Source organism: Lonchura striata, chromosome 3, assembly GCF_046129695.1.
Source record: "Lonchura striata isolate bLonStr1 chromosome 3, bLonStr1.mat, whole genome shotgun sequence".
Lineage (NCBI taxonomy): Eukaryota > Metazoa > Chordata > Aves > Passeriformes > Estrildidae > Lonchura > Lonchura striata.
In genome coordinates, this window is record NC_134605.1 from 79,100,731 (window position 1) to 79,121,586 (window position 20,856).

Here is a 20,856-nt window from a genome sequence, read left to right on the forward strand (position 1 = left end):
ATGATCCTCCTGGGTCCAGGATATTCTATGATTCTAGATCACCATGCTAGGGGCACTGCATGTCTGTGAGATGGTTAGAAGTTAACACCACAATTGGTGTCCGGAATGAGCTATAGAAATCTGACAATTTTCTTACTTCAGTGAAGGTAGTGCTCGGTTCTGTAAGATTCAGTGGAGGAAAGAAACAGCAAAGAGGCCTCCAAACCTTACTTGCTGCTTCCCTGCCTCACAGGGAGCCATAGCAATTTGTCTGTGGTTTAAAGAAGTTTTACCCCCACAAAAACTGTGTTTGAAGAAGCTCATGGTGCAAACAAACCTCTACTACACATTGATTCAACTAGTTTGCAGTGGTGACAATGCTAATGGTTATTTTTCACTGGCTCAGAATAACATGTGGCATGCAGATAAAGAGCTTTTGGGATCTGCCACTGCTGTTACTGTACCTACAGAGAATGTTGGAGCCCTGGTGGTGCAGAGCAGAAACTCCAGGGACCTGTGTCTGTTCTGTCAGTCAAGGAAGCAGCAAGGTCATCTGAAGAATCCTCAGTTAGGAAGAGAAAATTATTCCTCCTAAAGGTTTAAAGCCTTCTTTTACAAAATTAGCTAAAATCTATTGCATTTAAAGTCACATCCTGAGAAGGAGGCTCAAGGCTGTTGGGTCTGCTACACTGACAAAGCTCCAGACTAATATTTGCATATAATGACATCTTCATAAGGGAATCTAAGTATCATCTAATGCTTGTTACTGAAAAAAGAATAGTGAATTGTTTGTCTCTCTTGGTCACCACCAGCCTGCATTGATTGTTAGTCCTGGGTTTATGTCAATATCCCCATATATTTTTCTCAAAAGACAGCAATCTTAACTGGAATACATTTGAAGAGAATTATAATCAGTCATTAAAATCTTGTACAGTCAGAAATATTAACTCATTACATATAATTCCTGAGCCCTTGCTCATTTTTTATTTAGTTTTGAGCAAGTGCTCAGTCATGCAAACTACCATTAATCAAGTTCATTGTGTCCTTGTGCTGCAGCAGCAGGGCACCTACACCCCAGAATGGTGGTTCAATGGAACAGTGTTTGACAGAGTCAAACTGACTTTTGCACTAGGTCAATTTCTTGAAAACTCAGTTTACAAGACTGTATGCATTCAATTAGTTCTGTTTGTCTTTCCACATTGCCAGCACTCTGTGAATCTGCTTTGATAACAGATGTGAGATAGATATGGCTGTAATGTTCAAACCAATTATGGGTAATGCGCTATTCAAAAAATTATAATGGAACTATATAATAGCAGTTATATAAGCACTGCTTTTTAAATGCTTTAATGATAACAGAAGTCTTATTCTTTCGCTACATGTATTTCTGTTCAAAAAAGGAAAAAAAAAACAACTTAAGGCACTCAATTTTCAATCTAGGGAATACATATATCAGATATATGTGTTGAAGGCAAGATCTACAGTTCCTTTTGAGATAATTATGTAAATGTTCACAACATGTTGAAAACTCCGGTGAAACACAGTAATTGCCCAAGAATACAGTAGTTCCCAAGAGTAAAGAAGTTATTGTAGCCCAATATTTATTATTTGTTTATATATTACTTTGCAGTGTGCACATGACTTGCCAGGCGTGGCCCAGACTTCTATAAAGGGTTTTTCTAGCTCTGAGATAGACTATAATTGAAAGATAGGGATTATGTTTTCTCTGCACCATAATTTACAGACTTGAGTGAAAAACTTACTAAGATACATGACAATATAATCTAAAATAAATGTTCTGAGTAACAGTTTAAGGCAATTTATTATTTCGGCTTCTCTGTAAAACACCGGTGACAAATGCTGTCCCTGCAGATGAAGGGACTCTTATTAAGGGAGCATACATGAAAGAAAATACACAGAGTTCAGAAGAGCATTTCAGCAATTCTTCTTTAAAGCCCCAAATGAGGGTCATTCAGGGGGATTCAGGCAATTACAGCAAATCTAACTACTTGGAAAACAAATTAATGCAATGTATTAAACCTAGTTGCTTTGCACTGGGAAAGAACTGGCACGTCCTCAGTGCAAAATGCAATTATAAGGAAAATAATTACCCTTAAGCTTAAGTAAGCTCTGGAAGGTGAATCCACAATTGGACAGGTAGGATGAAAATAAAGAATCTGGATGCCACAGGAGGAAAGAAAGGAGGAGTGTGGTGAAGCGTGTTGATTCCTATGCAGCTTCTCCAGGATGCAAGCCAGCAGGTAGGACCCAAAAGGGAGCCAGAAAGGGCTTTGTGCCACTCTCCATGGCAATGCCTGAAAGTCAGGGATCCAGCTGTGTGAGCAACATCCATCCATCCATCCACTCAGGACAAGAGTGCTGACAGTATGCTAAACTGAGCCAACCTGCCAGGCTCCAGGGAGAAGTACATGGTATGAGTGTGGGATGACTGGAAATGGAGACACGGCACCAGGGAAGGGCAATGAGCAACTCTGTGCTGATAATTCATCTCTCATTAATGCCCATGCAGTGACTTGAGGATTAGGGTGCATGCAACCCAGTGAAAAGCCTTATCTGAAACGAAAAGCTAGCTACCCACGTCAGCAAGAATCACTGAGTGTGTCGGTAAAAGGAATCACCATTTATAGAAAAGTGTCAATTGTTAAGTAAATCTGGCATTTGGAGGCCCAGCATCTAAAATGTGGAAGCTCCAGCCCTTGATGGAGAGTCTGTAACCTCCTTCAGCAAGCAGGTGGCTCAGCCCTGATGGAGGTGCTGCAGCCACTGGGTCACTGTGCTTGGCTGGGCCAGGGAAAATGTCCACAGGCACTTCTGACTCACGGCAAATGAGAAGTGCTCCATTCACCATGGGAAAGGAGCACAGGCACAGGCTGTGACCGTGACTTGGGTGACATCCAGTAACTCATTATGCCTTGGTAATTTGGTTACATGTCTCGCCTGAAGATGCATCTGTTACCTCTCAATGCCTTGCATTTAAGATGAGCTGATTGACATGTCCCCTCAGGCAGACCATTGCCTGAAAGAGTAATGGATAATCATCTGGAACACAGTTTTGTCCCCCTGGTGGTGTAAGTGGTCCCATGGGGGGGGTTTGATGCAGGGAACAAACACTTGGCATGAACTCAGATGTCAGAAACAGCCCGTATGAGCACCAGCTCTCATCCAAGCGAATCTCGGATGAGAATTTCCTGATTCTTCCTTGCCTGAATGCTGAAACAATGAACTGGAGGTTTCTGCATCATTTTTTGTTATTATTCAAGTGACAAAAATGCAGAGTAACCTCCAACCTTTTCAGAGCCTGATGTCTTGCCATGAGGACAGAGGGACCAACATTCAGAACATGGCTTCTGCCTGCCTTACAGGACTAAACCACACCTGCTCTGGAGAGCAGGGCAAGTGAGCTGGAAGCTTGAGAAAACCTCACCTTCAGACTCTGCCATGCAGATTTCTGTCTTAAATATTAGCTTTATTTGGACTTACTGATTTGGTGTATGCCAATACATACCAGGGTGCAAACACAGGCACTAACACCCTCCCCACAGCAGGCAAGAGGAATGAGAAGGCTGGCAGATTTCAAACTAGCATTGATGTCTTAATAATCTCATTCAAGGTTACTGAAACAGGTATTCAAGAGAACTGAAGGGAAAGACTCAGTAAATGGAAACATGAAAGGGTCCCAGAGGAGCTGGGAGGACAGGATGTGGAGTGACAGTGGTGGCAAAGCTGACTGAGGCTCAGACTGGGGCAAATCTCCCATCAATACTCATGGCACAAAGCAATGGAACCGGGCCCAAAGCATTATCCCCCAGGCTGATCCCAGAACGAATTTTGGGGGGCCATGCAGGCTGGGCACACCCTGTCAAGTCAGTGCATTGCTGTGCTGGTACCACACATGGTGGAAAAGCACCATGGCAAGGTGGGATGCTGACATGCCTCTTCAGCTGGGAAGCAGCAGTGCAAGCCCATGCAAGGGACTACCAGTGGGACCAAATGTCCTCTCTATATAAAAACTGTCTCCTTGTTTCTTTCACTTAATGTAGCAGAATTGTTCAGATCTGAACAGTTTCTTTGCAAATGCAGGAGGACTTTTTGGCTCGGCAAACTAAACACCAATAAAACTGGGATAATGAGCCATTATTTATGCAGTGGAGCCATTATGCTTTTATTTATTGCACTCACTGTAATTACAGTTTCACCAGACCTGACAGCAACACATCCTTTAATGATATACCCAAAGAAAGGATTTATTTGAAAAAGAAAAATCCCACAAGTGTTAGTCATAAGTTAACTTTCTACTGGAAAATTTTAGGAGGGGAGACAGAAAATATAAATAATGAATTTAGTAACAAAATACATTTGTTTGTTTTTTTAATCTTTGCCACATTTCTAACCTCCATATCACTCTGAAAGGTCACACAGTGAAAGCTGCTGTGGTACTGCTCAACCCTGACAGTGGTAGTTCTTGCTTATAGCATGGGATTAAATAAATTCGCACATGCAGAGATTCTTGTGGAAAAGTAATTGATGGTAAGCAGAGAAGCCCCATCAGACAACAAAACTTGCCTTGTGGCAGCTTCACTAAGTATCACATGTTCAGCATCACCAGATCTTTCACATCTCTCTGGTTTCCAGATGACTTGTTTTTCCTGAGTTCTGCTCTGTCATCAAAGTGTCAGTCTCCTATTCAGTTGTTGTCTAATCCAGTCTGCCTTAAAACATAAAAGTGAGACATCACTTTTTAATTTGCTGTAACCTGTTATTTGTTTGGCATGTTTCACCTATCAGATACCCCTGTGTTGACTAGCCTCTTCATAAATATTAAAATAAAGGCAATACCTTACCTGGCAGAAATGGCTGATGATGAGCTCTGCTCCAGCTAACTTCCAGGCATCCTCTGAATCAACACTTACCCTCAGCCTGAATAATTTTGTTGCTGACAGCAAGAACAGCCTTCTGTACTACTAACTGCAAACAAGCACAGAACCCTCAGCCCCTCTCTGCTAAGACCTACAACTTTGAAGTATTACTATCTGACTTTCTCTCTCTTTTAAGGTGATGTTCAGAGACCCCAGCCAAAACCAAGACCCTGCTGTGTCAGCCCCACAACAATGACTTAGAAAATCCAATCACCTAAGAGATCTACTACAGCCATTATTGACTTCAGCTCCACTTTTTTCAAGAGTATAGATTCAAATGATGACCCATGGACTGGATAAACCATGCAGCTCAGTCCTGCCTGTAGATTTGTGCTGATTGACAGCAGAGGTCATTGTCCCAGGTAGAGGCATGTCTCAGGAGTGCCACTCTCAGATCGGACTGCATTTGTGCTGAAGTGACATATTAATCCTGATTGTGGGGGGAGTTAAGCGCCATAATTCTGGATAGCTTGAACTTTCCCCCAGCACTGTTTCCCAGGCTGATCTGTTATTTTGCAAATTGCTATTTGGGTTGGGCGCTGGGGGCACCCATAGTGGTGCATATGCTGAGAGTTCTCAGCCTCTGAGACTGTGGCTGGCACAGAGCTTGAGGGGAGCTCTCAGCTCCTCACAGCCACTAAAACAATAGCACCAATCACAAATGATTGTGGGAAAAAGCATAGCTTCAGTGTGGTGTAGAATGAAAGCCCTACCAAGAATGGGGAAAGTATGCTAAGTTTCTGATTCTTAATTATTTTGTGTGTTTAAAATTTTGCTGTCTTTTGTGCTACTCCTGTCCCACATGGGGCTGTGTGCAAATAACATATTTGCTGTTCCTTCTGCCATCAGAGCAACAATTTCTTTGCTCCTGTTTCTGCTTTCTTCAAACGAAAATCTGTCCCCGTGTTAAGCTCTGAAGTCACCCCTTGTTTCTTCATGACTGTCTTTGAGATTCGTGTTGACTGTGTTAGTGAAGAAAAGTTGCAGCATAGCCAGGGGAACATGCCTGCATTTATTTACATCCGAAAACAAGCAAGAAAAAATTTGAATGACTTCTAGCTTTACAAACTTTTTCTGAAACTATTTATCACAGCCAACCCTGGCATCCTTATTCCTATGTGCTTTGCTGCTGTGAATTGTCAAGTCTTTACCTTGGATTAGGTTGTTAACTCTTCAGGACTAAGAGACTAACCTCTGTGGTTCCATGTCATTTTCTGGGTCACATACATCAGAGCTTTTTTATAAAAAGCTCCATGAGTACCCTTTCTTGTGATGAACGCAATTAGGGATTCAGAATTTGTTTTCTGCTTCTGTGCAGCCAGAATTCCCAGCTGGGCTGAACATTCATGCCAGAAGGCATTAAATACATTAGTTTACTTGCAGAAAAGGGTGGGAACAACAATAAAGCAGAGGAAACCAAACAAGCAACCATGGAAAAGCTGCTTATAAAATTCAATCAGCACTACAAAAATTTTATTAAATGATTCCTTGGACAGTAAAAAAAGGGTGAAAGTAATATTTGAGCCTATAGTTTTTCCAGCTTCAAAGGCAATAATCAGCAGATTGATCTAAAATCCCAGTGTGGTAGAGTTTCTCCAGGAAGAATAATTTAGGGTTTCAGAGTTAAGCCCTCTATGATGTCACCTAATCTTTTGGAGTCTGTAGTCTTCACCAGGTTTGCAGGACGGATTTTGTGGCTATCTGGAAAGACATCAAAGCCAAAGTTACTGTGATGGTGTGACCAAATTCAAGTGGCTGACAGAGAAGACCTTAGCGCCATTGAAACAAAAATCAATTCTCAGCACAAGAATGAGGAAGCATTAAATGAAAGAGGTGGGTGCCAGCTTCCACAGCAGCAAAGCAGTAATTGACTATTTCCCTCAAATATATGTTGACTCCAGAACACCGCTGCACAAGATAGCATAGATGATTAAAGTTCTAGGGATGCAGAGAGCTCAGTGAAAGAATCTGAGGTCAAAAATATCATCAGGACAAATCAGTACAGGAAAAATTTCTGGCTCAGCACATCCTTGAATCTTAAAAAGTAGGAAACAAGGAGAGTATGTCAGGGAAATGTCATACATATTTTGTCTGGTCTTATTTATTTCCCTAGGCATTCATTTAGGACACACTAAGAGACCTGATGTCAGGCCACACAGAGATTTTGTTTGATGCAGTAGTCTTATGCTTTATGTTTTTATGTTTTTTGGTTGTTTTTTTTTTGGTTGGTTTTTTTGTTGTTTTTTTTTTTTTATATAGCATCTCTCTGCCTTTACTGATAAATTACTTATACTCCAGGTATATTGTACCCAGATTTCAGCTGATATGTTAAAAGTCTGAACTTTAGGAGGAGGGAACAAATCCATCCATTGAGGTCTTCAAATCTGGATGCTCCAGTGCCCCACAGCCCCAGGGTGTGCTTTAACCAAGCATGATAGAAAGACACGAGACTGAAATAGTAGGGCCTAGGATTTCCAGGTGTGGATCATCCAACAGATCCTCCCAGCCTCACTTCACCTAGAGTCTCTACAAGGCACAAACCTCTTCATGTGAACTAGACATTTGAGGCTCCTTCCATAGTCTCTTGAGAGGAATTGGTTTGTTCAGGATATAACTCATGTGACCTGTTCCGGGTACTTGCTTTATGATAGGTGAATCCTACTCTAGAGGTATCTGTTCTTTTCAGTGACTACACAGGGAACCTTAGGGAAGCAGGTCAGATATGCATTTACAGGAGCTGGATCAGCTTCATCCTCCTTTTACATGTCTGAAAGCACCTGGGGATTCACAGCTCTACCAATACCTTCTGTTTTCAAATTATAACTTCCACAGGTGCTCTATTATTATCAAAGAAAAATAATGTGCAAAATTCAATCATACAATCAAAACTCTGCAAATTCAATGCAATTTCACAATGGATTAATTTAGTATCTTGGACAGATGTTTTGATGAGATTATCTTATTGTAAAGCTATATGTAAATATATTTCCTATCTTGGTAAGCATACTGGCTTATACTAGCTATAAATTCATTGTAAAGTAAAACAGGATCACAGAATTCTTCAAAGATGCTCTAAGTGTTAATCTGTTCAGTAGAACTCCATGGAAATTCATAAGAATTACAGAATTATTTTCAGATCAGTAACAAGATATATACTGTGTACTTCTGTTTGTTCTTTATGCTTGGATTGAGTTCAACACCAGGAAAAAAAAATCAAGAATAGATTTCTTTCTCAAAGTTGTGTGTTTTTTGTAGAGTGGGACAAAAAAAAGTTACTCTCCTTCTCTTCTCAAGTATGACCCCTCAAGCAACAAAATCAGACAGACCTAATAATACAAATATACTCCTATTACCTTTTATTTTTCTTCACAGAGGTCAATGTGATTTGTTTGGCTTCTCACATGGCATTTTGAACTAAAGGGTCTCAATGAATACAAATAAATCCTTACCCTGTGGGTCACTCTATCTTGAACCAATGCAAATTTAATGCAGTGCTATGCTTGTGGATCAAAGTCTAAGACAGACTGTTTTACTCAATCTCTTTTAAATGTTGAAGACTCTAACACAAGTGCAATGAAGGCAAAACAATTTGCTGTGCCAGAGAGTCGTTTATCCTTAAGATGTTCTCACCAGTATTTTTCTGCTTTCACACTTAAGAAAGTTGTTTAGACCAGTTTGATTTTACAGGTAGATCTCTTGGGACCTTCTGCAGCTCATTATGGGGTGACAATCTGCCTAACTATCCTGTCTGGATCCTGCATCCAGGATGCCGTGTCAGTGGATGAGGTGTTGAAGGGGCATACGTTTGGAAGGGAGAAGAGGGAAGGTCAGTACTGCTGTGTATTTATGTCCCACCTACACAAGCACATTTGATCTGTGTGGCTGGTCAGGGGTTAAAAAGGTCTCTGAGACCCTGGTTGAAGATATCTATGACAGGCTGCTGGAGATCTCACTGCTGAGTTTATCTCTGCCCCGTGGCAACAGCAGTAACAGCAGCTGACTGATGCAGAGAAGCTGTGGTTTAACCTGAACTTTCTAAATCCTGGTGTCAAGAAAAGAGATAAATCTGAGAATTTTTAATACCTGGAGCAGTCTCTTGTTCAACCATAGACTCTACTAGGTAATGTTAGAAATTTGATAACTGTTTCTTGAGGGTTTTTTTTTATTATTATTTTTTTCTTTCCCAAAATAAAACTCAGTTCCACACATTCAACTTTGGAGCTCGTGAATGAACAGGAGCGAACAGAAGCACTGAATTTCTCAAGAGGAAGACAGAAAGATGTGATGATTTCCTCTATTGGACAAAGATGCCAGCATAAATTTGGTTTGGTTTTGTTTTGTTTTTTTTTTAAGCTGGATGGAAGATTGAAAGATGATTTTCTCACTGTAAGTAACAGTGCTTAAGGCACAGACTTTTTAGTATCCAAAGGCATTAAAATAGAGATGTAAATAGGAATAGGAAGGAATATATCTAAAAACTTCTTAGATCCAAAATTGTTGATAAACCATCTTATAATTTGCTCCACTGCATGGTGGGTGTGCTTCCTATAATGAAGGCATCTATTGTTCATGTGGAACCTCTGCCTGCTCCAAGAAAGAGGAAAAAATAAAAATTGCATTTACATAAGAAGAAAAGTATTTAAAATAATTCATTTTATCAAAGTCAGCTTTGGAAGAAACTGCCTTTGCCATCAGTGGATTGTTTTGGTCAGAAACATCTAAATCTCAAAAGCTGCTAAAGTAAAGATGATTATCTTGGCTGTCTTCCCACAGATTAAGAAGTTGGTTGCAGAGCCAGTGTTAATATTATCAGACATTTGCATCTGACTTGTGAATATCCCTTAATCACTTTCCTCAAAATGTGATTTTATGAAGATGTGAAATTATGAAGTTTCATGCTGAGTATTTTCTTCTTGTGAGATCATTCAGGGATTTCTCAGGAGATGTGTTTGGGAAGCCCTGGCCTTGTAACTAGAATGAAAGTAATTTGATGAGAGAAAGCAGAGAGATACTTTGTTAGCAGAAGAATGTATGAAAATTGCTCTACTGTTCTTGCTGCCTTTCCTTGTTATTGTTGAAACACTGAAATAAATACTTCAGAAATTAGTTGTGCATCTAAAAGGAACCCCACATATAAATATGAAGTCCTGTACATAGGCTGTATTATTTTTTAATAACTCTTCAAAAAAAAGGCTCTCAGAACACTTGACCTTGTGTTTGATCAGGCTGCGGTAATGTTCCTGACTTACAAAACACAGCTTCACTTCTATTTGAGATAGATGCCTCTACCAGCACCTGGTAAAGATGTAATTATCTTACTGTTGCCTTCCATTCCCTGCAGCATTCATGGCTTTGAGCACATGTGCATACCATCTACACTTAGTGTGTATTTTGTGATGTTTATTTTCTTTACCTTCTACTCCTCCAAAAGAAAGTGGGGGAAAGGAAATTATGGTTTTTGGGTGTGCTCCATGTTTTTCCACTTGTTTAGGATGGAACTCTGCTTCTGGAAGACACAGAGAGAAAAACAGATCTCAGGCTGTTTGCTTATACTGTCTGTTTTTATTGTCTTTATATGTTAGCTTTAGTCAACAGGGCAAAAATTACTCCTAAAGTGAAAGCAAGGGAATACTATCATTCTTTGGCCTCAAGTTAAAAGTCTTGAGGTGGCAGAAGAGGTTCATCAAGAACACACCCTGTGTAATGGCTTCCAGGAAACTGAGCTTCACTCCATCCATCAGAATTAAACCAGGCTTATGTTAAAACCAGCCTGCAGAGTACATCATGTCTCTAGAAAAGAAACCCTGTTGACATGCAGATTAACAGCAGCCAGCACTGGGAGTTGAGTAACAAAAAGTCACTCTTCCTCTCTGTTTGGAAGGGATTTAACTATCTGAGATTATCCTACTCCCGTGGAATTCTACTGGAAGAGGAGCAGGAGAGGATGCTTTGGGCATCCATGGAATGAGACATATGAGAAAGAGGAGCAGTATTGGAAGGTTCTGGCTGTATGGTAGCTAAGGAACATTCCATATACATGAAAAAGCCCAATACTGTGTAATACTCCTTTGACAGTTGCAGCTAAGTAGGATCTGTTTGCTTTCCCTTTTAGATATGCACATTTCTCCAAGTTTCTTAAGATCCACCATCTGCAGAGCAAGTAAATTTATTGCTCTAAAGGGCTGATTAAATAATAGAAATCATTGTCTAAGGGCAACTTTTACTAATGATTTCATAAAGCAGTTTGAATTTTAGTTCACAAAATTTGACTAAATTATTAATATTTTCAGGTTATGTTTTGGAGTAAAGCTATCATTCAAGGATATTTTCACTAAGCTGATTGGTCTCTTTTTAAAGGAATTCTGTGCAAGAGTCTGAGGCACCAATTTAGCTGTAGATATGATAATTATCCATTTAATGCCCAATGGCATTTTCTGGTGGCTATTAACTAGTAGCTACAAATCAAATCTGTCACTTCTTCACTGTCCTTCCCCTCTTCAAAATAACAAACCAATTTATCACCTCATTATACAAATTTTATGCTAGCATATTTTGTCTCAGTTCTCTGGAAATGCAGAATGAAGGCAAAGACTTGCAATAGCATATAAATAACTTAAAGTTTTCAGAATTCACAGTTTTCCTAGCCTCTCTCAGTACTCAAAGTGTTATTAATTCTAGGTGAATGGTATTTTCTACTTTGACCTTGATTTCCCTTCACTCATTAGTTCTTAAAATAGACAAAATCAGACTATCCTCCTAGATCAGCCTAGAAATCTTCAGGCATTTTGCTTTCTTGACCTCACCGCTGCTACATATTTCCAAATACTTTTCTATAGTGGTTAGAAAATACCTTCTCATCCCATTTTCTCCTGTTAGAATGTCTCACATGGAGCTTCTTTTTGCCTTTCTTACCTCACTTTTATTCCTCCTTCTAAGCTTACATTTATGTAAGTAAGTCTTGAAGACATTTCTGAGTAGCAACTAAAACTTTGCTATTTTTACTTTCCCCATACAGAATTCACCTAGGTTTGATTAATTTTTAACTTGGCTTTTTAGTCTTATACCTCACATCTTGCCAGAATCTTTTACCTCACACCTGCCCCAGGTGAGATGAGAGAGAAAGAAAAAGAGAGATAAAGCACTTATGACAAGTCTGACATAACTCCACTTAAGTTCTTGTACTAACAAGAAAATAAATCTCTTTAAAAACCAATACTATTCATGTGGTTCTACTTCCATAAAACATTTTCGTCTTCTCTTCTTACGGACAGTATTCTCAACCTGGATTTTGTTCCAAAGCCAGGGACAATATTTTTTCTTCATATATTACAAATTTATGGGAGTTTCACTTTCAGAAAAGTTTGTTAGGGGACTGAAAATCACCTCAAACTTCTATAAGAAACATGCAATCAGATACAGAGCTCTATATGTATAAGGAAAATGAGAAAATGTCTGTTTTGTTGATATCTCCCATTTCTGCCTTTCAGAATTTGTTGTGATGGGTTTCAAGCAAAAGAAACTTTAGTTTCAATATCATGCATTGTAAAGTATTAGACCCAAGCTTCATCTGAGTTGCTTAAACACAAAATGATTTTAGCAGATTCAGGACTTTTTCAATTTTCAGCAGGGAATCTGTGACAGTTATGATGGGGAAGTGCTATGGCATAAAGAAAAAGAACACCAGCAGCATCAACTGCCTGAGGTTATTTGAGAAACACATTATTCCATGAGGAGTTAGCACATGCATCACGTGTGGCTGCTACACATCTCTAAATTTGATTTATGAACCTGTGAGAAGACACCACCTTCACCTCAATTAGTTCACCACAGATCAAATCCAACAGCAGATCACCACATGCTCCTGTGGGCTACAAGAAAATAATGTTAAAATATACTTCACAGATGTACAAGGTAAACCATTCTACTCTAGCAACAATACTCATGGCAAAATATGAGTCAAAACATGTCTGGGTAGTCACCGTGCCATGTAAATCTATCACAATAACAAGACAGATGTTAAGACTTGCAGATGAGTCGGATCACTGAGACAAATGAAATAATTTCTTCACATCTTTCATAAATTCACCTTCATATCTGATGCATGGACCATATATTGGGTGCACCTTTAGGCACCAAAATAACTCCACTATCTTCTCACTTCTCACCTCTTCATGAGCAATGTGGAGGATGCTAAGTGGATTAGAGCCTACTTTTGCTACACAGATGGATTGAAAACTTGAATTTATGCAAAAAGAAGTTTGCAGAACAAAAGTTTGTGGAGTAGTTGGCTGCTATAAGTGTAAGCAAGACATGAAAAGGCAAATCAGCTCAGATCAGGCAGATTGCAAAATGTGAGCCAGGTTCTGCTCCTCACCCAAGGTCTTGTTGTTTTAGAGAACCATGGAAAGACAACCAACTGGGAGTACATCTTAACCTGATGGTTTGGGGGCAAGGAGAAACTCTATCAAGCTTCACCCTTATGAAGAGGTAAAAGTGACAGATCCAAAGTTTATTCTGTGTTCACAGGCAGATAAGAATAAGGTTTCACCCTAAATTGATTTTCCTCATTACTTCTTTCAAAAGAACTGTTGCTCTTTTACAACTAGTTTATCTCTGTTGTTTATCTCTATTAAATAGTAAATCAAATATTTTATCACTTAGAAACTGAACAATTTGCAGCATATTTACTTTCAAATAAAATCACAATGTAATATATTTATATCTCAAATCAAAAAAGATGAGGAAAACATGGAAGCCTTGCTTTTGTCTGTCAGTTTAGATATGAAAAAACCCAAAGGAAACAACAAAAGCTGACTGCTAGCTTGTTTTTGCTTATGGGACTGGCATACTGCTAACAATTTTTCTTTTTTCCTCAATCAATTAGTCCAAAAAGCAAAACTTTTATTTGATAGCGATAGATGATGGAGATGAATATAGTTATATATCCCTATTGATACACGTATATTGTTACAGATATAGATTATGATAGATAGAGACAGAGATGAGAGAGATAAATTGTCCTTGCTAAAACTTCCAAATCTGAGGAAAAGATGATGCAGTAATGCCTGCTTTATGCTTGCATATACCTGATATCTTGTCAGTTTTGAAGTTTAATGAGAGTGGAGGTACAAACACTTTTCATGTTTTTCCTTAGGGCAAGAACTGCCACCAGGAGAGTGGGAAGTTGGGCTGCAACTTGCACCAATGCGCTGATGCTTGGGTAGCACTCACAGTTTGACAACACATCAGTCCCTTCTTTCTTTCTGTTTGGTTTTTGATTACAATCTCTTTTTCACTCAGCAGATGAAGGAAGGTGGCTTCTCATATTGTGTCAGTGAGCCTTAACAGACAGATATGTCAGTCCTGGTTTGTAATTATAAAACTAAGTTAATTTACAAAAAAGTTTTGATATTTGCATAAACTTTACATTTTTCGTGTTATCTTTTTTCTGTTTTCCCTGACCCTAAAAAGGAAAATGCCTAAAAAGAAGAAATGTCTTCAGACTTAACGTGATAAAAGAAAGCCTTGCATTGGGAGGGTTTTTTCTCTTTTCTGTGGCTTGTTGACTGAATGCTTCAGCTGAAAGATATTTCTCTTTCACTCCGTTCTTTATCCTGCTTCACAACTAACATAAACTGCCAGTACTAATTCAAAATTGGAGGGTAGTTGGAATGTTTTCTTCCTGAGGAGTTCACAGATTTAGGGAAAGTTATTCTGAACAATATAAGATGGAAAAATAGTCTTAATGTCTTATGACATAAAATTATCATAATAATTATCAATATATGGAAATTATTCAATGGTTGTTTAAATTTTAAAACTTTTCAGCTAAGATCTTATAACCAAGTAATGGTTTTGAAATGAAACTCAAAATATAAGGCAAAATCAACAGACAAGTCATTACTAAGAGCTTTGTATTTAATGTGTTTTCTGATGTATAATAAAATACATAATAAAATTAGCTTGCTGTCCTAGGCTTTGTCACAGAAAAAGTGTCAAATAGTATAAACTGTTTTCCACAGATGGAATCCTTAATTACTGCTAATGATGCTGAGTAAATTTGATATCTTATGAAGGAAAGAAGGTCATCAAAGGCTGGGCACCTCCTTGGTGAAAATCTGGCATGTTGCCTTTTTTTTCCTGACAACTGGAGCGCACCAAACACTACAAGTATGCAAGGCTGTTGGAAACGCAGTGCATGACAACCACAGCTGGACAGTTGTAGCAAGAAAAGTGGCTCTCTGTCTTCACCACTCATCCCACTGTTTTGGAGTTTTAATCTAAATATAGCATACCCTTGTTAACTTTCAGTAGCGTTCATGCATGGGATTGAATTATCTAAATGCAGAGTGTAGCTTAACAAATACAGGAAGAATAGAAATTATCAAAGTGATGGAACCCAATGAGACGCACAGCCTAAACCTTCTCTCCTTGCACATTGAACATGCTGGATGAAGCCACACACTCTTTTTATTGCATCTTCCTAAGATCATAAACAGCGAAAATGGTTAGGCAATACAAGTGGCATTAAAACCAATGATGAGCATCTGTTATGACTTAGTTCCCCTGGGGATCCTGGGGGAGGTTCTGCAGCACTGAAACAGGCAGGGGAACAGCGGCAGCAGTCCCAGTATTAAATTACAGCCTTGATCGATCGCTGTGCCCCGCAGGGCCTTGGGAGGGTGTCACAGGCAGTTTTGGCCCGAGCTGCTGCAGCCCTTCTGGAAAAAGAGTTGTTAATTGCTCTGTGTACACTGTCAGAAGGCGCTTCCAGAAAATTTACAGTCATTTGCCAAATGGACTGTGGGATTCTTTTACCTCAAGAACATTAGGCATTGGATGGGCTGAAGTACAGTTGGAGTGCAGGGTTTGTAATGCACACAGAGAGGTTTTATTTTTGTTTGAAAAACAAAATAAATGTTTCTCACAGTAGGGACAGCTAATGAACTCTGGAACCTCTAACCTCCACGTCAGAAACAGGCAGTACAGTGTGATACCCCTCCCACATGTGGTATATCCCATATGGAATAGAAGATAGGATTCTTTAGGACCAAGATATCTAGGAGAAGATTTGGACAGTTACTTTGCTGCTGTGTTCCCAAGGAATTGTTTGTGTGTCTGCAGGAAGCACAGGCAGATCTGCAGAGGAGAAAATGTGGGCTAAGAGCAGAAATGTCTCTCGCTGCCCACTCCCTCCCTTGGCACTTACACACCAGCTGATTTAGAGCTGCTGTTTGTTTGACTGTGTGAAGTTCCTTTGTGGGAAAATCTGAGCCTAGGAGGTTGGAGTTGTAATGTGAAAAAAGTTTGAAATGTTTTAAAACATTTAAAATACCCAGTACTTCACACATGAAGGCCCTACCTCCTGGTCTGGATAATTTATTCACTACAAAGAAAAACAAAAAAGGATTGATAACTGAAAAGACTTGTCTTTTAAACATGGTGAGAGAGAAGAAAGGTAATCTTCAGAGTGAGATGTAGCATTTCAACTAAAGAAAAAGATGCACAAAGGAAAGAAAAATATTCGGATTTGAATGCAGAATAGTACTCTAAAATATAGTGTGTTTCAATAACGAGGGTATTTTTACCATCACATGAAGTTGAATTAAAGTGAGTTCTTACAGTACAAAGGAGAGGAATTGATAGTTTGAATCCAGCTCCAAAACATTTTGATTGTCTGAATCAGAACTGTACGAGGAAATCTCTCAGGATCAGTCTCCATGTTTGGGTAATGCTGCTACTTATCCCAGGTTTAAATATAAGAATAGAAAGATGACGACCATGTACTCTACAATGTATTCTGAGGAGGGAGCATTGAGAAACAGCAGTCAGTACTTCCAAGGCAGGGAGCTATTTTGGATAACTGACCACACAGCTTTAGCAATTCAGGCCATTCCTAAGGCATTGATAGACCACACTTGCCCAGTTCGCTGAGAAGAGACAGCCTGAAATGGGACAAGACACAGTTTTTGAACACAGCAATGGAAGGATAAGTATTGTAAAGAAAATTCTATTATCACACTGTACACCTCCCACAAAACCTTCCCACAGCAGCCTGAGGACTGCAAAATCTGGTTTGAAGCACAAACACACAGTTCAATAGTGAGCACAGAGATGAGAGGGATAGAGGAAGGGTGAGTACAGCTCAAAGCCAGAAACAGATGAGATGGGACAGATGTGGCCAGGGTTGTGGTAGGTATTTGGGGTACGGTAGCCAAAGGTGGGGACAAGGGCACCAAGGTATATCCATACTCATTCCTATATTCAGTATGGACTTTGGGGACTGTCCAGCTACTCTTGGATCTGTGTATACCAGGGCTTAATAAGGGCCCGTAAGGAGCACTCAAATTGCTCTGCCCTCTTTCTGGGAGGCTGAAGGGTTTGATGGTCAATACCACACAGAACTTCACTTTCAAGCACTCGTCTTGTATGTTTAGGATGCAGCAAGCTGTGTAAGAGCCTTGCTACCATACTAGGAGATAGTTAAGGAGGTGGTTGAATAAACAGATAGAATATAAGTGTTTTATGAGAACATTAAATTCAATTTTGTAAAATGATACATCAGTGTATCACTACCACACAAGATGCTTTCTTTTGTGGTAGAAAACCCAAGCAAAATGAGCATCTGCCACAGCATTGGCTGAAGTAATTTTTTTTGGAAGGTAGGTGCAAACACTTTGAACTCTTTTATGCATTGACCCACCATGCATGTAAAAGGAAGAATTCCTTGAACTGAGAATAGCAGAATATCTTTTCCCACTGTAACTAATGCAGTGGAATAATAGTGGGGAAAAAAAAAAGTAATAATGAGAAAGATAAAAAATTGAGGCTGATGGACAACCTCATTGCTCTCTACATCTTTCTGAGGCTGGGAAATGGAGAGGGAGGTGCTAATCTCTTCTCCCTGGTGTCCAGGGGTTCAATACATCGGACTGGTCCAAAGCTGTTCCAGGAGAGGTTCTTTACAAAGAAGTTGTCAAACGCTGGAATAGGCTTCCTACAGTGGTGGTCAATATCCCAGGCCTGCCAGTGTTCAGGAGGCATTTAGACAATGCCCTGAAAAACATGCTTTAACTTTTTGTCAGCCTGTAAGTGCTCAGAGAATTGGAGTAAATGATTCTTGTAGGTCCCTTTCAACTGCAAATACTTCTCTTCTCTTCTATTCTATTCTATTCTATTCTATTCTATTCTATTCTATTCTATTCTATTCTATTCTATTCTATTCTACCCCACTATGCTTCGGACTGACTAAGCTGTCAGAGCACTGCTTCTGGTTTAAAAACAATTCAGTGTGATTACTCACTTGATTCCACCTCTGGTTTCAGCTGACACACAGCTGTGGCCCATTGTGTTCTGGGATCCTTGCCATAATGTCAAAGCAATACATGGGGCATGATGGACAGGAAAAGATAAAGGTCATGCAGCTGTTGTGACCTGCAGCCATCATCCTTGCCTATTCAGTGCCTGTCAGTTCCTTCAGAATCCACTAACTTAGAAAAATGGTGCTGACCAAATGTGTAAGGTGAAAGACACATGTCAACTCACTCAAGAATCTTCTGAAACAGATCCAAGAGCAGCCAGAATGTTGAGGTTTTATGCTTCCAGGTGTGATAGAGGGGACACCCACAACTTGACGAAGGAGGAAGTATAAGCACCTTCACCATCAGCCAGGTGACCATTCTGCACATAGATGCAGGGGTTATGAACTAGAAATTATGAAACATTCTGAATTAAGAAGCCAATAATGAATTGACAGGTTTGGCCACTCTTTGATGTGTTTGTTTTCTTTCCTAATGAACTCATAAAAGTATAATTTAAAAGTTTAATTATTTAATAATTAATCATTGTCCAATAAAATTTAGAAATCTAAATGGATTATGACATTAGACCATGCTAAGCCAAAGATGCAATGTGAAGTGCAACTTTTCCCATTAAGGCTGATTAATATAATTAAGTTCTGTGGAAGCATTATGGAAGAATAGAGTGTTAGTATGACAGCTTCATATCATGCCTCAAATTTAATGTCTCTGCTTGAATCATATGCCACTAATGTTTTAAAGTTTACATCCACAGAATTCTCCATGATAAATGGGGAAGGCATTGTTAGAGACAAGAGAGAAAGACAGATGGGCTGAATACCTAGGCTCCAAGGAAATATTTTGCCAACAGCAAAACTTCTTACTAGACAGAACAGCCTTTGGAAAATTGTGCTCCTTTAATGCTCCTGTAATGTTTGTCTGGAGCTTCCAATGAAGCTTCCAGTATCTATCTTTCAAAAGCAAATTTTCATGTCATACTTCTTTTTTGTTGGTGCTGTTATAGACCACTGCTTCAATTCCTTCATCTTCAGTTCTGGAAGAAAGCAAAGCAAAGCTGAACAGAAAGGAGCACAGAGAAACAAGATTAGAGTAGAAAAACAGGAAATAAGAGGGACCAGAACTTAAAATTAATAGAGAGAATACAATGGTAGGGAAAATAACAGATGAATGTTAAGATATACAGACTAGTTAGATAAACAACTTGGATAAAATGTTGATTAAAAAGTACATTGAACTTCTTGGAAGATTTGCCTCAAACTGTCCCAATAATAGCTATTTTTTTGTTTCTTCAGAAATCCCTGCTCCAAGTGAGAGCAAAGGTATCCTTTCTTCTGTATGTTAGATTGGGCTATGGGGCCTCCTTTCCTACACTTGCCCAGGCTTGAGGTAGCCATGGTTAGAAAAGCAGCATACTTTGATATGTGCAGAAGTTGCATGTTGATTTTTGTCTCAATATTCTCTACTGGACTGAAAGCTGTTAAAACCCAGAAAATTTGTTTTTAACTGAAATTGTACAACCACATTGAAACACATCTTGCTACTCATAGCATGCTTGCTGAACTCAAAAGTCTGTTCACGTTTAATAAAGAAAGGCAAACTTGATTAAAAATCAGTGAATGCCATACTCACATTTTTGGATGTATGCAGCATTAAAGTAAAAACACCTGAATCTTCCACATAATGAACATATAATCCCCCAGCACATACTGCTGGGAAAGCTAAGTCTTGAAAACTAAAAGGATAACTCCATAGGAAGATCCATCTAGAGGAAGAAAGTTGTGGCTAGCAGAAATGCAATTCATCCAAGAGATGTAATAACACTCTCCCAGAAGGGATTATTGCAGCTTGAAACAGTTGATGATTCAGGCAAACTTCCCTCATGAGGAGTGGGAAAATTCTCCCAGCACCTGCAGAGCCTCCTCTGCTTGCTCAGGCTGCCTGGCCATTCAGCTCTAACTCACTGTGTCACCTCTCCCCAGTGAAGCAGAGCCAATGGCTCATCCATGCTCCCCTCTCAACAAGGCAGTTGTTTTAAGTATGTGAATCCTTTCAATGCCACTGACACAAACTCCCAGAAGCAAAGCAATGTTTGCAGAAATATCTCTCTAAGCTGGAGTGCCACATTACTCTGAATAGATCAGGAGCAAACAAGAAAATCCCTCTTCAATTTTACTCATGTATTGCTATTTTCTCTCTTGGGAAAAAAGTGTATCCATGGTCCTATCAAAAATACTTGCATGCTACCTACTTTTTACACTCATGACAACTTTAAATGTGTGTGACATTCTAGATTGAGGACATTTTGACTACGTACTGAAACAAAATCTCAGTTGGTTTGCAACTATTGTAGCATTTATGGCTTTCCTCAGTCTATCCAATTGTCTCCAAAATGGATATAACTGGAAGGGAACTGTTCTGATAGGCAACATTTTTTGTAAGTTCATGTTTGAGCTGGGGCAGGTGGAGTCAAGGGGAGGTACAGTCAAGGGTCCTTCTCACAAGAAAGCCCAGATGAGGGCTAGAGCAGAACTGCTGGAGCTGCTGGAGCAGCTGGAGCACTCTGCAGCAGCTTCGTTCAGGTGAAGCCCCAAGTATGGAATGGGAGCACAGACCATGCCTGA